The 16,690-nt window shown below is 38.8% G+C and overlaps 1 protein-coding gene across 2 annotated transcripts in view; it reads right to left on the reverse strand.

Annotated features, from left to right (window-relative positions):
• Positions 1-4,229, reverse strand: part of LOC114659080 (uncharacterized protein KIAA0040) — a 103,417-nt gene extending 99,188 nt beyond the window's left edge. Inside the window, exon 1 of one of the 2 annotated variants that reach the window (XM_051933155.1) lies at positions 4,207-4,229. The gene's annotated coding sequence lies outside the window, so the exon portion shown is untranslated. Of the gene's footprint in view, positions 1-3,488; positions 3,602-4,206 lie in introns of those variants that run through there. The other variant, XM_051933154.1, reaches the window with a different exon arrangement.
• Positions 4,230-16,690: the final 12,461 nt, after the last annotated feature.

Here is a 16,690-nt window from a genome sequence, read left to right on the forward strand (position 1 = left end):
GGAAAGTAGATCATCACAATACACTTACAGTGGATCAAAGTGGGAAGGGGGTACTCACTGATACTCTATGAATAGGTGCTGGTGCTCTATGTTGAAAGTGGGCTTTTTGAATTTTTTTTTTTTTTGTTGCTGGTGGACATTTATTCAAACCCACCATATACTGAGGCAGAACTAATTCTAGACTTTGATGCTAATTTCTAGCATTTCTTTAGCTTTGAATGAATGAACTTAAAATCACCTTTGTGACATTAACAAATATCCTAATTTGGTGATGTCCTTTAATATGGAGTTCTGCTGAAATCTGCTTTACACCAACACCACCAAGAACTGTATTTAGCATGTTTGACAGTAAGCAGCTAGTAAATAAAATACAATAGAATAAAATACAAATATTGTATACAGTAGAGTACTTAGTTAGTTACATAGTTACATCCGATTAACCAACAATACTAATACTTTGGGCCTTTGAATTAGAAATTTCCCAGGTCAAGGTGGGTAACATAGGTAGTATATAAATAAAAAAATCTCTATATATATAAAAGTCAATGTATGTGTATGTATGTATGTATGTTCCAGCATCACGTCCGAACGGCTGGAGATTTTCATGAAACTTGGTACACATATTTCGACTAAAATTACTGTAAGGTGAAATCAACCTTAACCCACCCCCTTCTGGGTAGGGTGGGGGGTGAACTTGCGGTCTTGTATGCATGTTATCATCCAGTTGACACTCGGAACGACCACCAGAGGGCGAAAGGAGATGACTGCCAGCATTCTTTATGTTTGAGCAGCATTGCGCCCCTGTTGCTTTTGAAATTAAATAGAGTTGGCCAGTTCGGAGCATCAACTGGATGATAACAAACATACAAGACCGCAAGACAAGCACATTAGTTAGTCTTCATTTTTTGTTAATTTATTTTTATTTTTAAAGTTGTGGTTTTTTTAACATATTTTTCTCAAACAATTAAAAAAAAAAACAAAACATTATTTTCCTCGCTGGCTTTGCTGGGTATTTCAGCTAGTATGTATATATATATATATATATATATATACTGTATATATATATATATATATATATATATATATATATATATATATATATATATATACAGTGGAACCTCGAGATACGATCACCTCTGTATACAAGAAACAAAACATTATTTTCCTTGCTGGCTTTGCTGGGTATTTCAGCTAGTATGTATATATATATATATATATATACTGTATATATATATATATATATATATATATATATATATATATATATATATATATATATATATAGTGGAACCTCGAGATACGATCACCTCTGTATACGAGAAATTCAAAATACGAGGAAAGTATGAGCGAAAAATTCAGATCTAAATGCGAGCATTGGCTCATGTAACGAGCCACGAGCTAGGCTGTGGGTATAGCTCGCGGCTTAGCGAGGGGGCGTGGTAGCAGTTGCAAGCCGCGATCTGCGGTGTCTGCGTTTCTCACTTAAGTGCACAGGTGGGAAACTGCCCACATCCATGATTGTTCCTGTGGCTGATGGGCTGCAGCTGCCATGTCCTCCCCGCATATATAGAGAAGCGCGAGCCGGTTAAGGGGGAGAAAAAGTAAAAGGAGAGAGAGAGAGAGAGAGAGAGAGAGAGAGTGAGAGAGTGTGCAGGCTCGCGTGTAGCTGAACAGGCGAGCCAAACAGCTGAAGCAGGACGGTGTAGAGAAGGTCAGCTGCATTAAGAGTGTCTCGCCTGTTGCAGAGCCCGCAGGTGAGACGCTAACAGAGAAGAAGCACCGGGGATTGTCATCTGTTTTTTAAAGACTGCATCCTTTTGACGTTTTAACCTCGTGTTAAAGGATTGTTATTCTTGTGTATTTTAAACCTCCACTTCACAACTGTTTTAAGGATTATTTATTTAAAGATTTATTGAATGCTCTACTGCACTTTGGACACCTGTTTTGATTCTTTTAATAATCAGTTATATTATTTACCAGTGTTATTTATTAAAGGTAGACTACAGTATATATAATTTATCAGTGTTATTTGTTAGGAAAATTGATTTTTATGTTAATATATTTGGGGTGCGGAACGGATTAACTGGATTTCCATTTTTTTCAATGGGGAAGTTTGTTCTAGATACGAGAAATTCGCTATACAAGCTCAGTGCTGGAACGAATTAAACTCGTATCTAGAGGTTCCACTGTATATATATATATATATATATATATATATATATATATATATATATATATATATATATATATATATATATATACACTGTATATATATATATAGTGACCACTATCGCCACCTCTTCGTCTCCTCTGGTGGTAGAAGCTATACGGAGATCATCTGCTGCTCTATCACCCTGTCTACCACCTGCATTTGCGTGCATACACTGTTAACTTACCCATGTTACTGCGTGACTTATTATTGCACAATGTCTAGTACATTTAAAGCTGTGCGCTCACCTACCCTGTTGGCTGCTCTTTCTACTTTTTCTAGACTGCAATTGAGTCTGAAAAATGAGTTCTTACAAACTGAAGTAAACGGTCGATCAGCTAGGAAGCTGCCGCTTCTGCCGACTGTTTGAATGAAAGCTTCTTTATTGAATAAATTCTTAATGCTCTTCCTGCTAGTCCCAGAATAAAGTTTTCTTTGCACAGTACTCAACTGCTTGTCTTTTGTGTGACTCAGAAACCCAAGCAGGACAATATATATAGGACTTAATTTTGTTTATACTGTATATAGTGGCTAGAGTTGCTCCCTTGTGTGTTTATCCCAGACTGGGTGCTTCAGTGGGAAGTTTGCATGTTCTCTCTTCTTGTATCTCCAAGTGTTAGGTTAATTATGTTAGGGTAATTACTAATCGTGAAAATGGCCGAATGCAGCTGATTGTGTGAATGTGTCCTGTGATGGACTGTTATCCTGTTTAGGGTTGGTACTTCTGGAATAATATCCAGGCCTCATAACTCTGAACTGGATTAAATGAATTCAGAAATGGAGACGGTTTATTCAACCTGATCATATACATATGCAGATTTGTACATATAAGCAACACAGTACACATTTTTTAAGTGTGAAATAACACAGACAAAACATATTCAGCCTTAGTTGGGATGTTCACATCACTTACATGCTGTGTTCCATACTGAAGCCAAAGCATTGACCAAGGACAATGGATCCAACATTCAATTTCAGGCGTGTTTATTGCCACAGGGGTGCACATAAATTTATCACGTTAAGTTAGACTGGCAACCACCATTACGAAAGTCAGTGGTCTGGACTTTGGAACCCTTCTGCTTTTTTAAAATTTTTTTAACTACTTAAACCCAAATAAGCAGAGAAAAAAAGCTGACATTTTTGTGTCATTAAAGGTTCCAGTCTCCAAACTAACACATTGCATTGACAGCTGTCCTGTAGTTTGCCATGTCATGCTGTCATCTGTTTTGTCCACACTGCGCTTTTAAATAAGAGATCATTAATAAAAGAGAATCCTTACCTTTTAAATGATAGCACAATGTCTCTCTTGATCTCCCGTGAGAATGTCAAATAAAAAAAAGAAATCTTCTGCTACCAGCTCAGCAAGTCTGCTATCTTTTTGCATGCAGAAATGTTGATGCTGTACTTCGAATCCATCACGGTGAATTTGCTATTAAGTCGACATGTTTATGGCGCTATTAGCAAGCCCTCCAACAGGGACAGTAAACCAGCCTATTCTTGTGTCAGTAGTAATTTAGTTTGAAGACCCACTGATTTGTAAAACCACCCCATGTTTCACTGCTGTTTATTTTGCTGCCTTACATAAAGCATACTCCAGTGATCTGCCATTTGAATGGGGGAATCAAAAAGTAAAAGCCATTAGTCTAGCTCCTTACTGGCAGTTATGATGCCGGTTTTTCCTGGATGGATGCGATTAGCTTCTTTCTTTTTTCTCTCAAAACTGCACATCTAGATTCTACCAGCTCTGGCCCCATAATTAGCACTGCCATTCCTATTAATACCTTGGGCTCTATTTTAATCTCAGTGAGTTGTGCGTAACTGATTTAAATGCAATAAAGCTACAGCTTAATTTTTCAGCTTAAGGACAGCTTCCATCTCTTTAATCCTGCTAATGAAAATGAACTCAAACTGCTAAAGTCTATTACATGCCTATTCTTTTTTCTTTAATTGCACCAACAAAAACACTAGGCAACACTTTATTTGAATTATATTGTTACCTGTAGCTCCACACCCCGCGATCTTGCTGAGTCTTGTGAGGTAAACAACGAAGCAGACCGGGTACGATGATGTGCTATGATAACTCCATGCTCCCTAAGAAGTAGCTTATTTTAGCGACACATCATCATAGGATGCATTCAAACAAACAAGCTTTGGAGTCATTATATCCAGAAAGTAGCGTTACTCTAGCGGTCGCCCGTGAAATCTTATCAATGTCCTCTATGATTCCCCAAAATTCCCCTTGCACAATCTGACAGGCCCCGACTGGGAAGTTGAGATGCCGATGGTTCATTTCAGTCTGTCGGTCAGTGAACAAATTAAAAGCACATTTGTAGGTCTGGTGGGAATAATGGCGCAGATGCTTGGTTTAAGGTGGCTGTCTTGTGCCATTGTCCTGGATATACTGTAGTTAGAAGGGCTTCTTGTTGTCTCTGTTGAAGATTTCTTTGAAATGCTGCTTTCTAAGGCGGCTTCCCTTTTTGTTGCTGTTGCTGTCAAGGCTCATTTCATCATTCTGTGACATTAGCGTTTATGAAGCATATTGCAGTGCTATCCATGCAGAATGCCTTGCTTCGTTCACTAGGCTTTCCCCTGTTTACTACAACAGAGTGGATGCTGCGCTGGAGTAATTCTACAAACCATTTCTAAACTGGGCCCTTTGTGAATTAGACCTTTTCACATAATACTTGTTAAACTAACTAAATTCCCATCTTCATTTTAAATGTTGAAATGTATTTACCAGTTATATACCAGTTACAGACAGGAAGGAAAAGAATTCACATTTAGATGTATGAGATGTTGGCTAAACAGAGAAGCACATTTAATAGCATACAGAGACAACTTCACTGCTCTAAGGAGCACCATGTGAGCTTCTTTCTACCCTCAGCCATCAAGCTCAATAATGAGATACCCCTCAGTCGAGGTGATATTGTTCCTGTGTGCTGAACGATACTGAGCTGGTCTAGTAGACATCTTAACAGACAATGATGCTATGTGTGATACTCTGTGCTAATACTATACTGTATATGCCACCAATGACTGTCATTCTCCACTGTAAAATTGTAAATTGTATACCAATCAACCAAAACAACAACAATAATGAAGTAAATAATTTTAATTAGATAGATAGATACTTTATTAATCCCAAGGGGAAATTCACATACTCCAGCAGCAGCATACTGATAAAGAAAATATTAAATTAAAGAGTGATAACAATGCAGGTATACAGACAGACAATAACTTTCAATAATGCTAACGTTTGACCCCCGGGTGGAATTGAAGAGTCGCATAGTGTAGGGGAGGAACGATCTCCTCAGTCTGTCAGTGGAGCAGGAAAGTGACAGCAGTCTGTTGCTGAAGCTGCTCCTCTGTCTGGAGATGATACTGTTTAGTGGATGCAGTGGATTCTCCATGATTGACAGGAGCCTGCTCAGCGCCCGTCGCTCTGCCACAGATGTCAAACTGTCCAGCTCCATGCCTACAATAGAGCCTGCCTTCCTCACCAGTTTGTCCAGGCGTGAGACGTCCCTCTTCTTTATGCTGCCTCCCCAGCACACCACTGCATAGAAGACGGCGCTCACCTCAACCGTCTTACAGAACATCTGTGGCATCTTATTGCAGATGTTGAAGGACGCCAGGCTTCTAAGGAAGTATAGTCAGCTCTGTCCTTTCTTACACAGAGCATCAATATTGGCAGTCCAGTCCAATTTATCATCCAGCTGCACTCCCAGGTATTTATAGGTCTGCACCCTCTGCACACAGTCACCTCTGGTGATCACGGGGTCCATGGGGGGCCTGGTCCTCGTAAAATCCACCACCAGCTCCTTGGTTTTGCTGGTGTTCAGGTGTAGGTGGTTTGAGTCGCACCATTTAACAAAATCCTTGATTAGGTTCCCTATACTCCTCCTCCTGCCCTCTCCTGATGCAGCCCACGATAGCAGTGTCGTCAGCGAACTTTTGCACGTGACAGGACTCCAAGTTGTATTGGAAGTCCGATGTATATAGGCTGAACAGGACCAGAGAAAGTATAGTCCCCAGCGGCACTCCTGTGTTGCTGACCACAACGTCAGACCTGCAGTTCCCGAGATGCACATACTGAGGTCTGTCTTTAAGATAGTCCACGATCCATGCTACCAGGTATGAATCTACACCCATCTCTGTCAGCTTGTCCGTAAGGAACAGAGGTTGGATGGTGTTGAAGGCGCTAGAGAAGTCCAGAAACATAATTCTTACAGCACCACTGCCTCTGTCCAAGTGGGAGAGGGATCTGTGTAGCATGTAGATGATGGCATCCTCCACTCCCACCTTCTCCTGGTATGCAAACTGCAGAGGGTCGTGGGCGTGATGGACCTGTGGCCTCAGGTGGTGAAGCAGCAGCCGCTCCATGGTCTTCATCACATGTGACGTCAGAGCAACAGGCCAGAAGTCATTTAGCTCACTAGGATGTGATACCTTTTTGGACTGGCGTGATGCAAGATGTTTTCCAAAGCCATGGGACTCTCCCCTGTTCCAGGCTCAGGTTGAAGATGAACTGTAGAGGACTCCCCAGCTCCAATTCACAGGCCTTCAACAGTCATGGCGATAATCCATCTGGACCCGCTGCTTTGCTGGCACAAAGTCTCCTATATCATTTATATCATTACAATGGCACTTGTCAAGGGATGGGATATATTAGCAGCAAGGGAACAGTCAGTTTTTGAAGGCAATGTGTTGGAAGCAGAAAAAATGGGCATATGTAAGGATCTGAGTGACTTTGACAAAGTCCAAATTGTGATGACTAGACAACTGGGTCAGAGTGTCTCCAAAACGGCAAGTCTTGTTGGTTGCTTCTGCTATGCAGTGGTTTATACCAACCAAATCTGGTCCAAAGAAGGAGAACTGGTGAACTGGTAACTGGTTCATGGGTGCTCAAGGCTGATGTGTGGGGGGAGTGAAGACTAGCTGTTTGGTCCAATCGTACAGAAGTGCTACTGTAGCACAAGTTGCTGAAAAACTTAATACTGGCCATGAGAGAAAGGTGTCGGAACAAAAAGGAGTCAAAACACACAGAGCATTGCAGCCTGTTGCGCACTCTGCAGTCCAGTCAGAATGCCCATGTTGACCCCCTGTCCACTTCCGAAAGCATCTACAATGGGGACGTGAGAGTCAGGACTGGAATATGGAGCAATGGAAGAACGTGGCCTGGTCTGATGAATCACAGATGTATTTTAGATAAAGAGGATGGTGGGTGCCTGTGTCATTTTCCTGGGGAAGATATGGCAGCAGGGTGCACTATTGGAAGAACTGTTAGAGGCAGAATGGTGCTCTGGGCAATGTTCTGCTGGGAAATTTTAACTCCTGACTCCTGCCAATCATGTGGATGCTACTTTGACACCTACCTATAGATTGTTGTGGACCATGTACACCCATTCATGGCAAGGGTGGTTACTTTCCACAGCAGGTAAAGCATTTTAAGAGGGGGAGCATCCTGATTCTGAAGAGGAAGAGCATATAGACAATCTCATAATGACAATAAGAACTGGTTAAGACCACATAGCAGGATGGAGCTATCAGTCAACTGACGGTCTATACAGCTTATTTGAGCATCTTATGGTAAAAATTTCAAAGATGGAGAAAACCTAAAATTATGAAGTTCTTTTATCTAAACAACAAATCAAGTAATCAAGAACAAACTAAAGAAGATAACATTGAAGGTACAGTAGAAGCCAAGAAACACAATGGATCCTGGGGTTCTGGAACAAACCAATTAGACATTTGGTTTAAGGAATTGGGGAAACATGGAAAGCAGGTAATAAATAGATGTTTGTGTGCCCTGTGATAGACTGGCATACCTTTCAAAGTTGGTTCCTGCCCTGCATCTAGTATTGCTGGAATAGACACCAGTTCCCCACAGCCTTGAACTGGAAAAATACATTTAAAAATGGATGATTTACTTATATATTAGTCAAACAAACAAATACAGACTGATCATATCATGACTCTTGACTCTAAAATGCACAAACAGACATTAAGGATATCCTCCCTAAAGTCAGTTTGCTTACCTGTACATTTTACAAGACACTGGTAATCAATACTAGAACGGTTCCTGCCTTGTGCCCACTGCTTCTGGCATGGGCTATAACTTCCCACCACTCTGAATTCAAACTTAGATAAATTGAACCGAGTGCAACTGGCACTTCTATCATTTTATTCTGCAATGCTGCACTGATTCAGTATCATTTTCTCACTTCTAACTTTTCCTTTGATTTGTTCATTAACATAACCACTCAGAAACGAGACACCTGCTTTGTGTTCCTTTTCAAAATAATTCATAAAAGAGCTCATTATGAAAGATGCTATACAGAGCATATGTACATACAGACATAACAGATTATTCTTTCTGCTTTACTGTTTGTGTGTCAGGTTGCTACAAATCATCACTTTAATATTGCTTAAACAAAGTCCATCCACCCACTGCGTAATGTAGTTCATGTTCATAACAACAACAACAATATTTATTTATATAGCACATTTTCATACAAATAATGCAGCTCAAAGTGCTTTACATGATGAAGAAAGAGAAAAAAGACAAAATAAATAAGAATTAAAATAAGGGAACACTAATTAACATAGAATAAAAGTAAGGTCTGATGGCCAGGGAGGACAGAAAAAACAAAAAAAAAACTCCAGACGGCTGGAGGAAAAAATAAAATCTGCAGGGGTTTCAGGCCATGAGACCACCCAGCCCCCTCTAGGCATTCTACCTAACATAAATGATCAGTCCTCATTGTATTCAGGGTTCTCATGGAAGAACTTGATGATGACAGTCATGTGGACTTCTGGGGCCTCATGTATAACGCCGTGCGTAGAACTCACACTATAACATGGCGTAAGCACAAAAGCGGGATTGTGTGTACACACAGAAAAATCCAGATGCAGGAATCTGTGCGCACGCGAAATTTCACGTTCTTCCACTACATAAATCCCGATCAGCGTGAAAAGTAACGCATGTGCACGTGCCTTCTGTCCCGCCCCAACTCCTCCCAGAATTACGCCTCTTTGAATATGCAAATCAATATAAATAGCCTTCTGTGAAAAGACAATGGGAAAAGCACGGGGGAAAATATAAGAATTTCAGCGAATACCAAGTGGAGGCAAAGGAAAAACGTACTATTTGTTGATTTAAACAGTGGTATAATCAACAAAAGAAAGTTGATCGAGTGACAGAGTGTCGGAAAAACTCGAAAGATCAAATTCACAAAATTGCACAGTGCCCGAAATAAAAAAGAAATCACATATCAAAGTCGCCATGAAAAGGCAAGTCGTAGCCGACCGTCTGAGTGTCATATGAAAGCGTATTAGGGTACAAACAAAAAACATAGGCACACAGTGGGAAAAAAGCACGAAATGTCAACTTTAATCTCGAAATTTCCACTTTAATCACGTAGTTTATTTTGCCATTAAAGTAGAACATCATAAACTTCATCTTAAAATCGTTTATTTTACTAGTTTCTCAAGTAGCACGTTAAATGCTTTGTTCTGTGTTTGATCTTCTATGTGCTCTGTGTGTGAATCACTACGTGCTTCCGTTCTTTCTCTTTCTCTGACAGGACACAGAATGCATTACATTCGAGATATTACAGCTCTCTGAATAATTAAAAAACTGAGATGTATACGTGATATCATTTTCATGATGATAGGAATGAAAGCATGTTATTAAACATGGGAACACGGTGGCGCAGTGATTGTTCATATCTCACGCAAGAGGCTTGCTGCACCATGTGCGACCTTCGATGAAATAATTTATTACAGAAGTACTGTCTCTTTCAAACATACTAACCTCCAATTCCTGTCCATACTTTTCTTTCTCCAATCGCCACACAATCAGCTCTGTAATAGACATTAAGCCATTTGTAAGCTTAGAACGCCGATTCTTCAAAACTTTTAAGGAACATTGAAATATCTTCGTAGTACATGTTTAATTATTCTATTCGTCTATCCTTCCAGTGTTGCGTCAGCACCAGCAAGAATACAGCGCAAGGCAGGAGCTATCCTTGAACTAGCTATACGCTGCGACACCGTGTCCTCATATGTTTAATTATTAACAATACAGATTATTTAAATGAAGTTAAAGTTTTATCTGTATACTATAAGCAACATATTTTGCTGCATTTCATCTTAAAAATGATATTGTCATCATACGCGCTTTATAAAGTAGTGCAGGTTGTGCAATATTATAACTTTAGTGTAAGTTTACAGTGAGGTGATTGTACTTATAAGTACAAACAGTTCTACAAGGAGCACTTGATGGACTGATTGAGTGCGTTTATAGTTCTTGGGATGAAACTGTTTCTGAAACGCGAGGTCCGTACAGGAAAGGCTTTGACGCTTTTTGCCGTGGTTGAGGTAGTGTGTACTTGAAACTGTATACCGATAATTCTCTTTCCGATCATCTGCTGCTGTGATTCACATTCAGATACAGTGATATAAATACTCCGAGTGGTGCAGTGAGAGTAATATGGAAAAAGATGATCCGCAGTGGCAACCATTAACGGGAGCAGCAAAAAGAAGAACAAGATGCAGTGAGCGTAACAACGCTAAAGCAGTTATGGTACTTGGAATACTATGGCTATTCCCTGGCCCATTATATTGCTACAGGTTAATTACAATCAGATGCATTACACTAATAAACAATATGCAGTTAATTTCAGTGTATTTATAAAGCCGCGTCAGGAATGTGGAGCTAAGAAAGAAAGGATGAGCACACAGGAACAGTAGTTTGACCATTCTGTGGACCATTATATTGTTACAGGTTAATTACAATCAGATGCATTAAATTTATGAACGATATGCGGTTAATTTCAGTGTATTTGATAAAGCCGCCGCCGTGGATGTGGATCTAAGAAAGGGTAACCACGCAGGAACAGTAGCACTGCTTTGACGCTGGGTGCCGCCAGTCTGCAAAACCGAGCGGAGAAATTGCGTACGCCAAGGTATGAGTTACCGTGGAAATGTGCATGGCTTTACGCCAAGTTTAGGTTTTATACATCGCGATTTGAGCGTGGAAAGGTTCGTACGCAACATTTCTGTGCGTACGCACCGTTTATACATGAGGCCCCTGGTCTTTAATCCATCAATGTAGGGGCGCAGGTCGGAGATGTTTGTATGATGGCAACAGTCAAGAATCTATCCTGGACAAAGCAGCACATTAATAGCAGGCCAATTTAGGGGAACATTTAAACACCCCATTGATGGTGCATAGAGCAATATTTGAACCCAGGACTCTGGAGCTCTGTGGCAGCAGACACACTACTGCATTTCTCTGACACACACTAATTGTATTGAAATTGGGCCTCAATCAAAATAAAACAAGCCAGTACAATGGTGGGCCTCTCTAACAGAAATGCCCATCAATGACAGTAGCTTAATGCTGGATTAATTTTATTCTATTTTCTTAATTAACTAAAGTGCAATTTTTGTTCGTTTTCATGTGGAAAATTTTAGCCTGTAAATATTTGCATTAATTTTACTTCTAGCTCCAAATGGCTTCATACTTGATTACTAATGCATTAGAAGCATACACATTGCCTTATCAGCATGTCCTTGTTTAAACGTGCAAGGTTTTATATATGCAAATAAACATAACCTAAGAGGAAATGAACAAAGTGGTCCCTGATTGAAATTTGTAATCAGTTTTTTGTATGAAAGCCTTGCTGCTTGTCATGTTTCTCATCATGAAAGAAAAGAAAAACTTCAATTATCTCAAAAACTTTAATAAGGTTAAGCTACACTTGTCAGCGTCTTTAATATCATTTTCTACCTAATGACACCCTTTCCAGTGCTGGTTCCTACCAGTTACCCAGTACTGCCAGAACAGACTCTAGCTCTCATGACCCTGAACTGGATTATATTGACTCAACAATAAATCGATGGATATTTTCTGCTTATTTAAGTCAACAGCCACACATTTAAGGATGGTAATAACTGGCATGGTGTAAATAGAGATGCAATGTCTCAGAGTATGGCTTTGCTTTAGAATAGGTAATATAATTTTGCCAAATCATTCGGATCCTCCAGGCATTGTACTATGTCTTGGCCAGCTATGTGCGATCCAAAATGAACTGTATGAAGATTTTTCCATCCAGACTGATGTTTACCAGGTAGATGTGGTCTCTCCTCTGCTGTTCAATGTAGTGGTCAATGTGATTATGAGGAAGGCATTTGTGGGCAGGAGTGGAGTGCAGTACGATAATAATCATTTTCTAACTGACCTGAGGTTTGCGGACAACACCACCATATTTACTGACAATGACTCTGAGGCCACAGATGTTGTCTATGATATCTCCCACATCCCACAGTCACATAGCCTGAAGATCAATAGCTTTATCAAGTATTAATTTCTGATTTTCCTTTTCTATTTTAGACCCTTATTTAATGTAGGTACAGTATCATGTTCTTAGGACCTAGTATACTGTAACCTTTGTTCTGTTATTTTTTTTTTTTGTGGTATTATGATTTTCTAGTGTTATGCTTTGTGCCAGTTGCCCATGGCATTGCCCCTTGTTGGGGCATCTGTAGTCACAACCGAGGATGAATGGTGGCAAAGTAGACTAACTTGTCTTCTAAAATTGTACAAAGCCAGTGTGTTTATTGTGAAAAAGTACAAAAGCACATTAAAGTGCACAAATAAATATTCTTCTTAAAAGCACACTTTCATAAATATATACATGGTTAAAAGCAGAGCCAATCCCATAAATCAAGAGAAAAAGAAACACTCCCTAAATCTGACCAATCATCGATGTTGCAATAATAAAACTGGGAGACCCTCATAGCCATCAATCACTCTTCACCTGCGGATTCAGCAGAATGATCGTTCCGTTTCTCAACTCCTACAGACCCCCCACAGTACACGGTTAGCTCACGTGACCCCACACATCTGTTCAAATCTTTCTAAGTTCAGCTCAGCAGACTGCCCCCACTTCACCTCTCTGCTACCCAGCGTCATTATTGTCTCCTGCATCCCTTTGGCTACGTTAACCCTCAGCCAATTCGACTGCTCAATCATCCAGTTTCACGGATCTTCCCTCTCTAAATCTATGCCCTTTCCCAACTGAACTTGTAGAGTGTATCGCAATGCTCCTCCCTCATTCGGTCTCCACCCTGGTGCTTTTATCCTTCACCCATTCACCGCACTCAATTGCTTGGTAAGTGCAAAACAAAAGGAAATCTTTTTATAATGTAAAACAAATTCTCATCTTTCAAACGATCTGTGATCTCTCTCATCACACCTAGTTTGCTCTTGAAATTTTCATTAGTTTTGTTTATTATTTGTTTCTGGTTTCCCTGCTTGGTTTAAATTGGTATTTTCCTTTGAATAAATGTTAATTTCTAGCTTTGTTATTTGTTTTGTTCATATTTTTTATAATTGAACAATTTATAAATATAAATTTAACCTAATAGTTGATTTTGTCTTGGATTGTTATGGCTTTTTACCATCCTATTGAGCATAAACCTTAATACAATTAGGACTTCAAAATAATTGAGCTCATTATCACTGTCTGGAGAATCGGACATAGTTCCAGATACTTCAAACCTCTGTAGTTTGTTTTTCACAGATCTGTACTTTTCTTCAGGTTGTGTGGTTTCCGGTTCTAAAGCAGCTTTGCAAACCATACATATAAGTGTCATAAACTACATGTGCAGCTGAATGATAAATCAGGTTTCAGAAGAAACTGCATACTAGTAATCTTCACTGTTCAGTCATTTCAAAGCCAAGGCAGAGTAGTAAGAAAATTAAAGCCAAGAAAAACTAAAAGATTAGGAAGGTTCATCAGTCACCAAATTAATTTCATTTAGATTCAATCTCACTCCTATGTGGCTTATACATGCAGCACACTGTCTTTGACAGAAGCATTGCTTTGCACTGAAAAGTAGAACACACAAAGTGGGGTGTGAAAAGTGTTCTCAGGTGAAGACTGTCAGCTGACAGCACGCTGTCTCTGTTTCATCCATGACGTTACTATGAAACAGCTGAAAAACAATGCAGAGGAAATATATTTGTAAAGAAGAGGGAGAGAGGCAGCTTTTCAGTTAACAAATAAAATCAAGTAAATAACTTTAGGCTATTGTAAATACATCCACACCCAAATAATGAAGACAATGACAAACAAAAATGTCAGGTTATGTTACAATGGCTATGGCTAATACCAAAATGTAAAAAGAAGGCACATAGGAGAACAAGGAGCATGTGTTCCCATCACCAGCTTGGACACCACAGTGATGAATTTGATTGAGCTCCTTCATTAATCTGCCTTTTTCTCTTTTTTGATTTGTTAACTATGAAAGTGTTTTCATAGTCTTTTTTCCATTATTCTTACTTACTTTAAAAATGACAGCAAAGAGGTATGTCAGTGTTGGTAACACTTAACAATGACTTTCAGTACATTCATTAATAAACCATTACAAACCTTTTGATAGATAATAGACAAATACTTTCAGCCACAAATTAGGTACTGCAATAAAGATCAACAACTGACGATTCAGTGATTTATAAAGATATAAATAAGCATTATATATTGTTTATTAGTGACTTACTAATTAATTTTATGATACATGATCATTTAATGATTCCTTAATTATTCTTTTTAGATTACTTAATGTAAATTCATATGTAAATTACTAAGGCGTACCCATCTGTCATATGCGTACTTGCAAACTGCTTGGGCTAGTACCTTGATCTCGGTTTTGATCGAAACCTTATGACTTAATACATTCTGGAAATTCAAAGAAAATGAGGTAGTGCCAACCTGACCTGTGCTCGTGTGTTTATTACAGTAATTGACAACCAAAGTGATATGGCAGAAAAAAAGAAGACAAGCAATATGCATAGAGCATCAAGCAAATCACAGAGGCCAATGATGTGATGCAGAACACCATACTAGAAAGAAGAAGGACAGCATTGCCATTAGCTGAGCATGAAGTGAGGGATACAGAATGCAAGAACAACAAAGACAGAAAAAGGCTTGTGATCGTCAAATACGTGTTCAGAATTAATTATAAAAAGTGAGCTCCTAGAATTACTGGCAGAGAGTTTACTGTTCTTTATACAGTATCTAGCCATTTGTTGTGTCACACAACCTATTCCCTAACGCAAAATGCTCCTTACATTACTTTCCAAAAACAATATGCTTAGAAAGCCAACATTTTGTTTTAGATTGTATTGTATTTTTGATTATTGAACACTGAACTTTATTAAACATGCATAAAGGATGGTGACCTGTGATTATGTGTTAACAGGAAAGTAACCATAAAACAAAATTCTAACCATTATAACAGCAGAAAAAAAGAAGAAGAGCAGTGACATCTGCTGAGCTTCATGCAAATTACAGAAGAAGCTTCAGTAACAAAGAACGAGAAGGAATAAGAAGACAAGACACTGAAGCACATAGCCAAGCAAGAAGTAATCCTGAAATCCTGAATGCATTTCATCTGTAGCCAAACACAATGGCTCGTAGGCATACAAGATAAAGTACAGGATACAGAATGCATGAGCAACAAGACAGAAATGCATGCTGATAAAAAGAGATCATCAAATACTCTAAAATTCCAATCATATGCAAGCTTTGCTTTTACATCCTTATATTGTTTTATTTGTAGAGCACTACAGTACTTAGGAAAGGTAGGTTACCAAAGAGATCACTCTGAAGCTGTACTTTTTAAGGTGAAAACAAAAGAATGTGTTGACAAAATGTAAAAGTTCAGCTTGTTCTATTTGAACCACTGGAAGTATTGAAATAAATGATCACTTCTACATATAGTGAAAGAAATAGCTATTTAGAACACATAAGAAGTATCAACAGCTCTTTATCTTTGCATTATTGATAATCCCCAAGGACAAGCTGTATACATGTTCAAAATTCATAGTCAGGTTCATTATTAGGTCTACACCTGTGCAAAAGCCAAGCTATGCCAGCTTTTCCATGATGGTAACTATTTAGAAAACATATAAAATATCAATAACTCCTTATCTGTAACTGTGTTTTGATTTTCCTTTTAATTTATAACTACTAAGCATGTCAGTTAGAACCACAGAACTGTGTATTTCACTAGTTATTAATGAAAATTATTATAAAGTGTTACCTCAATGCCCACTTTCATTGTAATTTCATACAGTTAACACCCTTAAGTATTTATCAGTGTTTATCAGGCTTAGATGTTATGGGATTTCCTCAAAGGCAAATGATTGTGAGGCATCCAAAAGAAGATATCAAAGCAGGCCAGGATCTTCACTGGTCTTTTCATCAGTACCTCACCTGAGTTCAATGCAGGCTCCAAATATTACCTTGGGAACTGGCAAAATAACACAAAACATATCAAAATATATGAAAAAGGCCCAGAAAGAAGAGAATACCCCTAAAACCCAGGTTGTTCAAAAAAGTTGAAACAGGAATCTTTATAAATCAAGGATTTTTTTGAAAAAATGGCAAAAAAATGCTCAACAGAGAA

This window comes from Erpetoichthys calabaricus, chromosome 10 (genome assembly GCF_900747795.2).
Source record: "Erpetoichthys calabaricus chromosome 10, fErpCal1.3, whole genome shotgun sequence".
NCBI classification, from domain to species: Eukaryota; Metazoa; Chordata; class Cladistia; order Polypteriformes; family Polypteridae; genus Erpetoichthys; species Erpetoichthys calabaricus.